This window comes from Falco rusticolus, chromosome 9 (assembly GCF_015220075.1).
Source record: "Falco rusticolus isolate bFalRus1 chromosome 9, bFalRus1.pri, whole genome shotgun sequence".
Taxonomy (NCBI): domain Eukaryota; kingdom Metazoa; phylum Chordata; class Aves; order Falconiformes; family Falconidae; genus Falco; species Falco rusticolus.
The window spans coordinates 47,728,202-47,743,191 of record NC_051195.1 but is presented as its reverse complement, the minus strand read 5'-3'; the positions used below and the strand labels follow the sequence as shown (position 1 = coordinate 47,743,191).

The 14,990-nt window shown below is 47.6% G+C and overlaps 1 long non-coding RNA gene across 1 annotated transcript in view; it reads left to right on the top strand.

Moving 5' to 3' along the window:
• The first annotated feature begins 6,939 nt into the window (after window positions 1-6,939).
• The window catches only part of LOC119153733, a 32,457-nt gene continuing 24,406 nt past the window's right edge, over window positions 6,940-14,990 (top strand). Inside the window, exon 1 of the long non-coding RNA XR_005106201.1 lies at window positions 6,940-7,084. This is a non-coding gene — a long non-coding RNA (uncharacterized LOC119153733). The remainder of the gene's footprint in view (window positions 7,085-14,990) is intronic.

Genomic DNA, 14,990 nt, shown 5'->3' with positions numbered 1-14,990 from the left:
ATAGGGAGTGAGAGTTACCAAGTGCAGCTGAGCCCAGTTGCATTTCCAACAGCCTTTAAAAGCAGCTGAGCTGGCCTGGGGGGGGGGGGGGGGGGGGGGGGTGGTGTTGCAGTGCTACTGGTGTCTGCTTTGCTCTGCCTGGGATATTTTTGTTTGTTTGATCGTTTGGTTTGGTTTTTTGTTTGTTTGGGGTTTTTTCCTCTCTGAAGGAAGGGCCACAGGTCCTTATGCTACCCGTGTGTCTGTTGGCTCCCTGTCTTTTATCTTGGGGTCCCTTGGCTTGCTTTGGCTGGTAGAGCACTGGCTGTCCCTAAAAAAGTACATTCCTATATGGTTTGTAAGTGTAGGCAGTGGGGCAGAGAAAAGAGCCTTTGGTGTAAGCTCAACCATGTATTAGTCATCTGAGGCTCCAGTGAGAAGTTACCCTTTGGACAGGAGCCTCCTGCACCCGTTGCTGGCACGGGGTGAAGTGCAGGTACCTCCTGGCCAGGGCTGTGTGGGAGCAGCCGGTGCGTGGGGGCCAGCTGGGATGGATCCATGGGTTCACCATCTGCCAGCCCTGCTGCCCGTGCCGAGCACCCGGCTGGCATGGCACGGATGGCTGTTCCAAAACCCAGTTCATTCTAGTCATGCTTCGACCCTGGGGCTGCACCACCAGTGACCCACAGGTTCCTGCTCCTGGGAGCTGGTGGGGAAGGGAGGCAGGAGCAGCAGCCCAGGCAGGGGGCCAGCATGCTGCGGGAGGCACAGCTCTGCCAGGTACCGCTCCCAGCCCAGTCTGTGCCGTGCGGGGACGTGCCATGATCACACCGTTTGCTTTCTGCAAGACACAACAGCTTCGGTTGGGATGCACCCTGCTCTATTATTATCTCTCAAAGTGATGCTCCTCCCAGCTCCTTAAATACTGTGTTTACATGAGGCTGGTAAAAATAAAAAGAGCTAAAAAAGAAGCGTTGGCTAAAATTAAATTTAGAGACCAAATCCTTGGCGTTTTTTCCCTATGGTCTAGGTGAGTTTGTGCAAAACAACCCAGGAGAAAAACTGTGAATGGGTGTTTCATACAAAGCATTGGGCTTCCTTAGTGCAACTAAAGCTCTCCTGGAAAAAGAGAAGTAGCAAGACAAAGTGGGAGGCTACAATGAGAAAGGGAGAGCAGTGTCCTTAGCATGAAGAGAGTATTTAGAGTGAGGCTTTTGCAGCATACAAGGCAAACCAGAGCTATTTTCATTGTTCAGCAGCTTTTTGTCCAGCATCTTCTCCCCAGCTGGGCCTGGTTTGACTTTTGATTAATGTCTCAATCAAAAGGCTGGGTCAGATTTTCCCCAGCTCTTTCAATGACTTTCTATGAGAAAGAGCAAGTGAGCTGGAGATGCCTCCTGGCATTTCACCGCCACCTGTAGATTAAGCTGCAGAGTCTCCAGCAAAAGCGAATACCGTGCAAGTCAGGTGTATCTCCTCTCTCTTAACACCTGGCAGAGGAACTGTGCCACTGCGAACTCACTGCTCTGCCTTTTCTGCCAGCCGGGCACTCCACCAGCCAGGCAATTTCCAGATTTTTTTAAATATATTTTTTTAACATGGGTGATCTGAGCAGGACAGGCGGCTGCTGCAGCAGTGAGTCACATCAGGCTGACTCTTGTGTCACTTGGCCCTGCAAACCTGGGATCCCTCTGCTGGGGTTGGGGTGAAGGCTGCAGCAATGCCCAGGACCTTCACCCACGGCGTGGCTGGAAATGCTCAGCAGCGACTCAGCTTGCAGCAGGAATGAGGGTTACCGGTGCAAGGGCTCTCAGCCATGTTTGGCCTCTTTAATACTGGACAACCCTGGCTCCTGCCAGCGTTGTGTGACTTGATGCCTTTTTTTTCCTAGAGAAAAGTTGTGTTTCAGATGGCCAGGGCAGCCCGTGCACAGGCTCTGCCCAGTGCTGTGGGGGGTGGTGGGGCAGGATCCAGCCCTGCAGCTGCTTGATGCTGCCGAGGGCTAAAGCTGAGCTCATCTGACAAGCCATCTCTTCTGTTCTCCCTTTTTCGCTCCATTTTTCCCTCTGCTCTGCCACGCTGCATAGTGCAAGAGCAGCGGGTGGGAAGCAATGGTTTGTCATAATTACCTATAAATCATAGTGTCACCGCAGTAAGGACTTCTGGGTTTTCCATCCTGTTTTCTTTCCATGAATTTTTCTTTTTTTAAGGCAAAAGCAACCTTTGAAGCCAACCTGAGCTGATGTTCTCAACATCTATCAGTCACTGTTTAAGTGGTGCTGCTCTCCTGCTGTTAGGCAATAGCCCAAAACTGCGGAGTTTTAACGCTTTTCAAGGTGTCTGGCTTAATCCAAGCTCTGATTTCAACCAGGAGGCACTATTGACACCAAAGAGTATAAAAGTGCAACTTTGTGACTTGAGCAATGACAAGAAAACACAAAGCTTGAATACCAGCCCTGGCCTTTGGTGCTTACAGCCAAGTACTGGGATGCGCAATAGGTCTGTAGTGCTGCTCCTCTTCCCAGAGGAGCAGGGTGCTGTGCCACTGCTAGTGACCCACCGGAGATTGTCACTGTAAGGTCACCACCACCAAGCTCTTCTCCAGCAGGATTATCCTGTGAAAGCACCATGAAGTGATCCTTTGGATCTTTGGAGCTTTGGAAATAATCTCAACTGATCCTTCCCTTGGTGCTTCCAGCTGAGGGGAATGGTGGAACCCTCTCGCATCAAGGAAAGCTTCAGTATCAGCATCTTCTCTGGGCACATAATCCACCTCCTGGATTTGGGGCTCATAATGGGTTCTCCCCAAGTCACAGCGTTGAAAGCTGCTGTTGCTTTTGATCTCCAAAACAGGAGGAGTGTTAATGTGCTATAGTCGTATTTATGACACCTATTGCCATTTCATTTATTCCTTGTAACTTCTCCGGCTGCAGATATTTTCCATCCTGGGGCATCATGGCAGCAAAGAGATTTTCTCCAGAGGCACAAACTCAATAGTTCAGACAGGCCCTGTGTGTTTCTACCTTCATAGCAAACAAAACTTAGCAATTTATGCTTGTATTTAATGGGTTTTCTCAAATAGCCCGGAGCAAAAATAAACACCCCAAAGAAATCAAATACACAAAAACCCTAAAGAAGAAGCTGTTTTTCTCCTTCAGAGACAAGCCAACACGCTTGTTTTTTAAGAGATGCATAACTAAAAGAGCTCTGAAGCGCTACAATTACATCTTGTAAGGCACAGGCTGTCACGCTCAGAGGCACCCCTGGAATCGCTGCTCGACACAGCTGAACACCGAGAGCAGACATGCCATCTTCAGGCCCTGTGTTGGGACTTAATGTTCTCATTCTGCCTAATTATTAATATGTTAATTTGACAATGAGATGTTCTTTGCAGGAATTTTTCTACGTTGTGCTTGGCTCTTTTTCAGCTGCTCCTTAACTTGGTGAATTTTCCTTCTTCTCCATTTCCTCAGCTCAAGCAGGGCAGAGCCATGGGCTGCGCCTGGGGAACCTTTCCCTGGGCACCTTGGGGTGCTCAAGAAAGTAACAGTGTTGGGCGAGCATCGTGTCGGTGTTGGCTGCCAGCCTGACCTTGGGGACATCCCTTGGTGTGGCCAAGCCGTGATCCCTGCCCTGCAAAAGGTGGATGCTGGGTTGTAATGCTGCCCTGCTGGGGACCCCGAGGGAAGCAATGCACTGACTGTGCCTCTTAAAGTGCAAAAAAATTCCCCCGGGGGAGCTGAGCAGGGACCATGAACCTGCTGGTGGGGACCCTCTGCCACAGGTGGTCTCTTGTCCGCGTACACAAGTGTGGTGAAGAGTTTGGTCTTGTTGGGATGGCAGTGCTACCTTACATCCAAAAGTCTGCTGGGAGGTCCCAGACAGAAGCCTGGGTTGGGAAAGTGCCTCCCTTCACCCCTCATCTCCCCCAGCACTGAAGCATCTCCCCAGCAGGGTGGACCCCAGCCCAGAGCTGCTCCTTGCTGCTGCCGGCATGATGTTGAATTTCAGGAGAAAGCAGGAGCAGCTGCCAAAAAAATAAAAAAAAAATTGTCCCTCTTTAAGGTTTTTCTTTCAAGCAGGCTGATCAGAGACCCTGTTGAAACGGAAATCAAAAAGCTGCCAGACTTGAAACGTTAATTAAGATACACAACAGGGAGAGCGGGGAGAAGGAAGGAGGAGAGCATCTATTCATGAATTACCTGCTCTAAGAGGAAGCGTTTGTGAATTCCAAATGCATCTATCATTTCGGTGGCGAATGAAAGAAATTGAATCTAACTACGCAGGAAGTTTGTACACCACCATGGATTTAATTTTCAAACTTGCAGCAGGCAAAGATTAACCTTGCCGAAGGGCATTAGCGGAGCAGGCAGAATGTGTAAAAATTAATCCCTGCTCTAAGTTTCTTCAGGAGGAAACACTAAGCAGTATTAAATATTTATTGTATATAAATACCTTCTCCCCCATCACTTTCTTTCCTGCTTTGCATTTCAGTTCCTTCTTCTGCCAAAGCCTGTCTGCCCAGCAGAGCAGCGTGCCTGGTTCACACTGTGGGGTTTTTTTCCTCCTGTGTAAGGAGAAAGGTATGAGGAATAATTCATTTGCCACCTTGATTTTTTCACTCCCTCCCCTCTAAAGATTGATACCATTGCACTTAAAGGGGAGAAAATCAAGTTGTGCTGATCTATGACCAGACACTATTTATTCTCATAGAGTCTCATCTGCAAATTGTTCAGCATCTTTGGAATTAAAATCCCTTTGCAATCTCCCCAGCTAGCTGAAAATATGCCATTTCCCTCCTCTTCCTTCTCGGATGTCTTTTCCCTCTGATCAGGGCACAATGTTATTGATGATTTGATTCTGCTTTACATTCAAATGGCTGTGGAAAATTTGGACTGTAAATAATGCTCCTGTTCACCTCAGGCAGAATTATTCTGAGGGTTCTTTTTTTTCCTTTTATTCTTTCTTTTCCTTCCCTCTTTCCCTTTCTATCTTTCTTTCTTCAGATCTTGGAATGGGTGATAAATTAATCATTTCTTCCCCCGTAGCAACCGCCAACGTACAATATGGAGCTGATTACTTCACACCTGTGATTTAGACTTAGAGGTGACCCTGCAAATGGCAAAAAAAAAGAGCCTATCTCGTGGATCCTGTGCTGCTGGGAGGAACAAACCAGCCCAGCACAGAAACATGGCTCAGCACATTAGTCCTAGAAAGCAGCTTACAGTCCCCGTGTCCCCACTTTGTCCCCAGCACCCAGAGCAGGGACAGCCTGGCCAGCTGAGTCCATGCCTGAGCATATTTCTGAAGCAGATGCGGGATGGTTTCACTTCTACAGAGATTAAGGTAGTTTACACGGGTATTTTATACTTAATAAGATGATGGGACTTGGGCCAGCATGCATGTGGCTACTGGATCCTGCCCCAGCTGCCCAGAGCCGATAAGATGTAATCGGCAAGGCTGGTTCACTGCAAGGCTTTTTTCTTTTCTCTTTCTTTTTTTTTTTTTTTTTTTTTTTTCCCCCGATAAGAAATAGAAAGCTGAGGGTGGTTGGAGATAAGCTGTCCCACCGGGTAGGACGGGGTCCTTGTGGCTAGAAAGCACCCATGGCAGAGCGAGCTGCCTCTTGCACCCCCTGTGCCCTGGGTAACTGCTGCCTGCTGTCCTGGGCTCCAGTCCATGGGGACAGGAGCATCTTCAGGCCCCCAGTTACACTCACCTGGCTTTGGGCTGCTGGAGTGAGGGTGCTCAGAGTCCTGGACCCAAACTCTGGATTAGCCCAAACCCCTTCTGAGGGCTGCAGTGTGTGACCCGATGGAACACTGCACATTGCAATGGGAGAGCTGCAGGGTTTGGTTTGTGTTGATGCTTTTTAACCTGGGAGGAGAGCCTGGGTGGCTCCAGCTGAGGGGCGGGGGGGGTGGGGGGGGTGGGGGGGGTGGTCAGGACCCCCTTAATATGCTTGCAGAAGGCTGCCCAGGCGTTGCTGCAGAGCTGGTGGTGTGTGGCCATGAGGAGAGGAGGCTCGTCCTCCTCCTGCTGCTCTGGAGCCTTCTTTCTGCTGGGGAAGGGCTGGGAAGGACTCACAGACCACACCAGGATGCGTTTTCCTATGGCTCAGTGGATCCCTCCCTTTAATTTCCAGTACAAATAACAATTTGTGACTAAAGGGAAATCCACCTGAAACGTCTGTCCCACGAAGCCATTATCCACTTGAAAAAAGCTTTTCTGGGGCTGATCCAGCCCTCTTCTCATGGCTGCGTTTATTTTTTAAAAGCAAAAGATTTCATGTTGTTTTGTTTCTAATTTTCTAGAGAGCTAATCGGATTGGCAGGCAGAGAAAGGAGCTTTCAAGAGAAGCAGCTGCTGAATAGCAGATAGCATATAAAGCTGGGCATGTAATCCAAGCTTTACCCACAGCTTTATTAAGATCTAGATGTTTTATTGCAGACATATATCTGGCTGGATTTCAAATTAAGTTTTCTGATTTCTCCCTTTCCGTCCCTCCCCTTCCCAACAATTTTTTTTCCTTCATACAATTTGCTGCCTTTTGCCAGAGGAAAGTGTCTCGTTTAACTGGTACACGTGTTGCACTGAGCAACATCCTCAATTTAAATGGAAATTCTATCAATAACAAATGCACTATCTCTCCTTGCCCGGGAAAGGGCTTAGAAATATCGTTCAGAGGTAAAAAAAAAAAACAAAAAAACAACCAAACCCAGAGCTCGAACCCATCGGTACAAGAACAGCCACAATCCTCTTGCAGAGGCCAATTGCAGATAAACTGCCCATTTGTTTGCAGCCAAGATAGTGTAAATTATCTGGAGGAAATATGAGTTCAGTAATCAAGCCTGAAAAAGAAAATGAAGGTCGGGGGGGTGAGGGGAAAGTGTGGATCTCATTATATAGTTGCTGTTATCGTTTATTGCAGCAGCCCTGAAAGACTTTGGCTGAAAATAGGGGCTGATGCGTGGACAAGGGAGGAGAGACAGAAGCGACAGGAGCAAGAACAAGTCTGCAGCGGATGCGACAGCCTTACCCCTTCTCCCAGCGGCTGGGGAGAGGATGGTTTAAATGACTCAGTCAAGGGCACAAGGAGTTTGAGGTAAAGGGCCTAAATGCATGGTTGGGTCCCAGCCTGTTGGCCTCTCCAAGTCTGCAGCTTTTTCTACCTGTTTTCTTTTCTCACAATTCATCCCTTATATTTCATGCCTAACTATGTTTCTGGAGTCAGAGATTTTTCTGTATCATGTAATGCTATGGATGCCCTGTAATGCATCCCCCCGATGTGGCAGAAGCCTAAACATAACTAACCATGAAAAATGAAATAGAATTCAAATACATTTATCCCTTTTTTTGTGGGGAAGAGGGAGAAACCTAAACCGAAATATTAAGTTTTCCTTTCATCATTCAAAATTCCAGAAATCTTCAGAAATGGCTCTTTTCTGGGTGAGAAACTTTTCAAAATGAGAAACTTTGCCAGATGTCCATATTGTTAAAAAGATATTTTCTCCTAAAAGAGATGCTTCAAGGAAAATTTTCCAGCCAACTGTAAAAATAAATCATTGAGTATTGCTTCTTTTGACTGATGAGATTTATAGGCGCTGTATAGATGATTTATAGAGAGGATTGCATAAAGATGCTTTCTTGACTGCACTCAATAAACCAGTCTTAGACTTCTTCCCAGCTGGTACAGAGCACTGATGCTCTATTGATGCCAGTGTCTCCGTGTTCCATTGCCCCAGTGAGGATCAGGTCTGTGGGCTTCATTCCTGTACACAGGACACAGAGTTGCATTTTTATCAGACTCGCTTGGGGGTGACAGGGGTGCAGGGAGAAGCACCCAGCTCCACAGTTCCTGGCTGTGACGGGGGTCTCATACTCCCCTTATTTTTCAGAGCCAGGCTTCCAGAACCAGAGCACGTGAAGGTGAATCACCTCCCAGGTCTGTATCAATCAAGCAGGAGGATGTTTAGGAGGTCTGGCTGTGACAGAGGTGGTGTGGGATGCCACAGGGGATAAACATCTCTTTCCATTTGTACTGGTTTTACTTGTTGATTTATTTACTGTTGTCCAGACTCGGTGGTCCCTGCTCTGCTTTGCATGCGCCTGCCGCAGGGCAGGTTTCTCTTGTGATGTGGTGCATGAAGGTGGGGGGGCTCCAGCTCCCCCAAAGTTGGGAAAAAGTTCCTGGTCCCTGTCCAGATTTGGGGTGTAGCTGATTTTCTAAATCTGTCGGGATTCATTTATCACAGTGATGGATCCTCTGCCCATATGTTTAAATACCAAAGAAATGCAGCCTTGCAAATTTCTGCTCACCCAGGATGAATAATTTCAGTTGACAGGCAATCAAGAAAAGATTAGTATTTCTGTTGCCATCCACAACTCTAAGATACTTGGTGAGAAGTTTCCACATCCCTTCTTCCTACAAAGCTGCGTGGAATCTCACAATGTGCTGCTGCTGCTGTTAGTGCCATTTTCTTTCCCCCTGTCAACTCTGTCCCAAAGAGCAAAGCTGTTTGCAAACCTCCAGTGCCTTCCTCAAAAATATCACAAACACTGTCTTCTACCTTGTGCCATAAATCACAGCAGGAAAAATGAAATTATAGGAGCTTACGAGACCCGCCAGGCTAGGGCTGATGCTGAATTCATCAAACCTGTGGCATGTCCAGAGCTTCGGTTCCACCTTAGCCCTTTGCAGCTGGTGTTTGAGGCAGGCGATATTTCTGAGCCCGTGGCAACACTAGTAGTGAGGAGAAATAATATGTAATCATCTGGACTGACTCTGCTTCAAGAGAGGCTGGGGGAGCCACCTGTGAGAAATAAAGGCTTTAAGGACTGAAGGAATCAATTTTTTCCAAAGCTATTTTTCTCTGAGACTGAGGAAGAGATCTCCTTTGCCCTAGCATGCATCCTCAGTTAGTAACTGGAGTCTTCTGTATGAAATACTGTGCGAGAAAACCACAGTGTCGTTCGCTAAACTGAGTTTTGGAGGAAGGAACGGCACTTCCCAAAGAGCACGGGAGCAGTGAAAGCTCTTCAACGCCTTTAGTTTCCATGTAGCATCTGCTGGTGTTTCATTTCTGGCATCTATAAAGCATCTATTATCCCTGCTGAGTTTTTACACCATCGCCTTCGCTTATGGAAAAACAAAATCCACCAAATAATAAATAAACGCCAGCAAGGAAACAAGATAAATAGAAAAAGCAGATTCTTCTGAGGAGGGAGCTGGGCCTTGGATCTGGATCCTGGTGGCTGGGGGGGGCCTTCAGCCACCAAAAGAGTTTTCCAGAGGGAACCTATTTCTTATGCTAAATCTAATGACTGTTTCAGCTGGAAGAACTGCATCCCCCCAGGGCAGCCCTTTTTGCTGAACCAAAGAAGTGGTGTGATTTTTTTTCCCAGGGTGGAGGAATGAGGAAAGGTTAACGTATTATTAAAAACTTCATTAATATGCTAATGATCAAGAAACTTCTGCTAAAAATCATTTCTAACTGATTACCTCTTCTCCCGCACCTTTCCCCCTGTGTGTGCGTGCCCCAACATGGTGCTAAATGACTTTTCCATCGTGTCCCCATGCTGTCTGGGACAATTCCCTCTGGCTGAAGCTCTAGGGGTGGATCCAACACTGCAGATGAGGGCTGAGAGCAGCTCATCCTCCAGTAACCTGGAGGAGTCTCCCTCCAAGGACCATGCAAGGACCTAGCCTGGCTTCCCTGGGCATCCCAAGCTGGGGGGCAGCAGGGTCCAGGCAGCCGGCGAGGGGGATGGGCGGCTGGCGGGGGCTGCTCCTGCATGGCTTTGCCCATACTTTGCTGGTGCGGATGGGGAGACTGGCAGATTGCCACACCACGGAGTTGTTTTTCCTTCTCGCCGTCTGCCATGAGGAGCCTCCCTGCCGTGACTCACGGCCGGGTCCATCTGTCCCTACCGGTGAGCTTCCGCCCTGCCGTCGGCAGGACCAGCAGTGCTCGCTTCCCTCCCAGAAAACAAAACAAAATATTCCTTTGGCGAGGGCCCACTGGCATGGGGCTGGTATTTCAGAGCTTAGCTATGGCATGTAGTTCCCACCGTCTTTTGCTCAAAGGAGTTATCTCATTACTGAAGTCGGATGCTGCTGACTCATTTATTCCATCGCTTTTAGGCTGGCTATATATATATTTCGGCACGAAGGCGTGCTTTGTATTTCAGGAGCCGGGGGAAAGGGAAAAGAAGCAGGAAGAGAGAGCATTATGGTGCTCAGCTTCATGTCCAGCTTGAGATTTGCTGTAATGGCTTGCAAATGAAACAACGCCCCATAAACATCAATATGTTTTAAAGGTTTCTCACACGCCATAATTTGTTGCCGTCCCAGCTCCAGGGAATCAGGGTGCTTGCAGCAGTGTGTATTTCCAGGGAACAGATCTCCTGCCCGTCACCACAGAGGGGAAAAGAAATGAGGGGCTCTTTGCCCGCCTCTTCCTTCAACATCCCACATGCCTCCTCCACGCCATCACACCTCTGAGTCAGCCTTCCTCCCTGTTCATCTTCATCAACTCCCCATTGCTTTTCAGTTCTTCGCTGGAATAATCTTAGCTCCCATGCCTTGCGCATTAAATTATTCTTTCCCTCTGCTGTTATTTGCCAGTGTGACACTCCCAGATACGGTTTCCTATACAGCAAAGGTATGGAACCATTGCGGAATTGATTAAAGAGGCAATACATCCGTCTTGGCATAGGCAGCACATGCTGGAGCAGTTTGCAGCCTCCTCAGGTGGGACCAAATGCTTTCAGAAGCTGCTTCTTTCCCCTGCTGAACCGAGGGACTCAAATTTAAGAGCACACCTGAAACTAGTTGCTTTACCTTTAGCTAACCCAAGAGAGAAGAATTGGATCATGCTTTTAGGAAAAATTTTAAAAGGGATTTAGGCACTTGTGAAATGTGGCCCTCTGGCACCGTTCAGCAGCTCCCCATCTGCTCAGCATCTGCAGCCACGGGGACTTCACCCTGGGAAGCTGAAACAGCTGAAATAAAGACTTGGCTTTGATGGCTTTCCTGCAGCTGGCCATGAAAACAAGCCTAAAGCCATGATTAGGACCCTGCAGGTACATACCCCTATGTCCTAGGGGGGCATACATCGTCCTTACTAAGTATTGATGGCAATGTGAATTCAAAAAGTAAATAAACATGCACAAAGGTGTATGGTATCTGACCTAACGCCCAGTGGTGATCACTAACAGAGTTATTGACCCAATAGTTTGCTGCTATAAGAATTCTGAAAATGCCAGGTAGGTGTTTGTAAATCACAGTCCCACACATTTTTCTTGCTGGAGTCAGACCACTGCTGGGGCTGTGTAAATCACCGTGTACAGAGCCTTTATGGATGCAATAAATCTCAAAGCTCTCACCTTTTTTTTGTTGTTGTTGTTGGTTTGGGGTTTTTTTCTTCAATAATTAAAATCCAAACTGAGAAGGAGAAAGACTATAACCCTTTGCAAACTCCAGCTTTTTGAGGGGTATTTCTGGAAGGTTTGGAGCACCCAGTGAACAGGAGCCCGAGATTAACAGACTAGCGGGCAGAGAGAGACCAGTCAGACCTCCTGCATGTAAATGAATTTATTCCTCTTTGAAGCTGAACTTTTCATTTACAGATATTGCTTGTCTTGATTTTTAAATCAAGAAGACTCCACCACAAACACTGGAGCACTGCTGCTGTTGCTTTTCATCTTCTCCCTTAAAAATGCAGGTTTTATTCCTAGTCAGGAATAAAAAAATAAAGAATTATTGAGGAGGAGACCCAGAAGTCTTGCTGTCAGGAAATGCACATCATGCATTACACAGCACAAAAGAAACTCGAGGATTTTTGTATTCTTTCATGGGGCCTCTTTCCAAATTAGAATGAATGAGATGATCATAAGGATATAAGAAAAGGATACTGAAAGAACAGTCCAAATTGTTTTAGAAATAGATCTCATGGGGGAACATAGTTATAAAAATTAAGCCAATTAGATTGAATATGGGTTGTTTTTCCCCTTCATGAAGAAGCACACAGAGGTAGATAATTAAGGCCAGTACACTGTAAGCATTAGTATTCCTGGCTGTGAAGCCCACAGTTTTAATTAGTCACTGGGTCTTTCTGCAGGGCCAAGTTAATAGACAAGGGCATGGTGACCTTTTCTTTTCCTTCTCGTCAGGTTCATTACAGCCCTGCTTATTGCCACGAAGCATTATAGCTTTGTGCTGGCAGCTGCTTTAAAGGCAAAATGAAAGCCATAAGCATGGGTCACCCCAAAGGCACATCAAGCCCATCATCCAAAACGGAGAAGTCCTTGGTTTCTACCTTCACGTGTGCATTTCTTTCTGCACATCCACAGCTCCTTGGAGCAGGGGAGTGAGAAACAGGGCAGCTAGTGGTGGCCAGCCTCCAGAGAGGCAAAGGGATGGAGGTATTGGTGCCTGCTGGGATGCAGGAATCTTCTTTTCAAAGGCATCTGTTCAACTTTGTATGAAAGCCACTGCAACACAAGCTTTTCATATATGTAGATGCTTGTGGAAGTGTCCCTCTGCTTGCCTGACTTCCCTTGTGCTCTGCCTACTGGCAAACATTGATTTCTGCTTTCCCTTTTCTACCTTTCTACTATTTCCCTGTTATCTTCAGCTCCTTTCAAGAAAAATACTGTGAGACTTCTTAAGGAAATTTTAAGACAGCAAAGGCATCTTTAAAGTGCTGGTAATTTCAACACCTTGTCTTGCACTGCAGGCGCAGATTCCCCACGAACTCTTTGAAATACCAACAGCAGTTATAAAAAGTTAAACTTCTTAAACTTTCCGGATGCGCTATGGTCCATGCCTGGTGGCTGAGCTCTATCTGCCACCACAGCATCACCCAGGACACTGTCTATATGATAAAACCTGACTGTGCAGGAGGGAATATACATTTGTTGTGCCCAGGGCACTACTAGACCTCAAGGTGGGGCGAGGGGGGATGAGGTGGAAGTGGGATGGGGATTTCAGTCTCTGCAAAGGAGAGAAGCTCAGGATGTTTTCCTGAATGTTTATTTTGAAAGTGTTGGCATGGCTGACAGCACAGTATAGGATCCAGTAAAGCTCTTGGTGTTGGGTAGCACACAGCAGAGAAACTCAGTCCCAGACTTAAGGGCATTACACCCCTTGACACAAGCAAACTCCCAGCCAAGTTTCATACAAAGAGGGGGAAGCTTTTGTTCTTCTTAAGTGATTTAGTTTGACAAGTGAGTACAGCTAGAAGTTCCCAGCCCAGGATCGCTCTGCTGCTAACTTAGGAACGAAGCTTGTTTTGCAGAGGGAGATCAGCTTTGTGCAGATGGCCCAGCCCCAGCATTGCACCCTCCGTTGTCACCTCCAACTCTATTTCCCAGGATCCAGGGGACCGGAGGAGTGGGCAGACAGTGCTCCTCTCGTGTACAAACTTCCTGAAGGTTTCCTGCCAGGAGAAAGCTTTCCTATCTCTAGGAGAAATTTGTTTCAAGAGCTGCATATAGATTTGTATGTGCACCTGCGCGTGTGCATGTGTGTGTGTAGAATAACCTAGCTGTTTAGCAAACCATTAATCTCTTGAGTTTATTGATGCACAAAGATTATTTGCAGGTCTTTGAAATGAAAGTATCTGTCTCACCCCCTTTGTAACTGTGTCAGTATCTGTACCAAGCTGGAGTAAATCAGCCAGACTGACTTTGCCACGTCTCTGCTATTACACCAGGGTAAAACTCACGTAAACGAGATCAGAATCAAGTCCAAACCTGGCAGTAAATGAACTGCAGCAGCAAAAGCAAGTTTAATGGATGTGTACTGCAGTTTAATGGATATGTACAGCTCTTGTTTTATTGCTGGGTTTTAGGAGAATAGCAAGCATTTAATTGACTTTGATAGAAGAGGGTCTCCTCAGCACTGTAGTCTAGGGCAAAACCAATCATGAATATAATTAAGGCATTTACTTACAACGCATATTTGTTCTTCCTTACTGTAACTCCTGCCTTACAAGCTTTGCTGGCTGCAGAAGGACATCAGTTTTGGCCTGCTCCCCACTTTGCCATTGAAAAGAGGGGACTGCCTCACCCCCTGCTGTGCTGGCTCCAGCCACCACAACCCAAGGATGCTGCAGCCAAGACACTGTGGGCTTCAGGCTTTTGTCTCGAGAACAGTTTCGATGATAGTGCAAGGGCTTGTGAGGAACACTGAGGGGTGGGGGGAGAAGAGTCACTGATGGTTCCCCGTGTCTCTGTGATGTGCACCCTGGGCTGCTCTCCCTCCCATGGGTGCTGCAGCGAGCCCTCGGGGTGCAAACCCACAGAGCATCGCTCGCCTTCCCGGGCCCTAAGCGTGGGGCTGAACTGCAAGCTGTACTTTTAGTAACAAACGTTGTGTGTGTCCGTCCTGTTCCCCCCACCCCTGTTCCCTGAGACGATGTGCTCTGGATGCTTTCCTTTCATGTTTCCTTTGAGGGGAGTTGGAGCTACAGGGGTGTGCAATGACTGTGTAGGCGACTGCCAATGGCTACAGGAAGAAAATCAAGGGCTCCATCTCCTCCTGCAAATCCCCAGGCTGCCAGCCCCAGCCTGGGGAGGCTGGATCCACCTTGCCCAGCAAAATGTGCAAGCAGGAATGATGACACCCACCAGGCTCATCATTCAGGTGTGGGAAGACCTGCCCACGGAAGAGCTAATGAGCACTGCAGGCAGGGGTTGCTGTTCTGAGCCTTTGCCAAGTTTCGCCATGCTGCAGCCTCAGAAATGCCACCACATTTCTGCCCTCCCCAAAGGATCCTGTGCAAAACGCTTGGTCCTGCTCAGCGGGGAGAGGGAAGGGTGTCCCGCAGGCTCTGCTGATCAGAGAGAGGTGGCTTCTCTCTCTCCTCAAGATTTCATGGGCCTTTTTCCGCAATCAGATGACACCTTTGTGGTGGCAACCACCCTTTTACCGATGGCTCCCATCATTTAAAATGGGCACCTTCCTTTCCCCTCTCAGCAGAGAAACTGTTCTGCTGTGGCTGGTT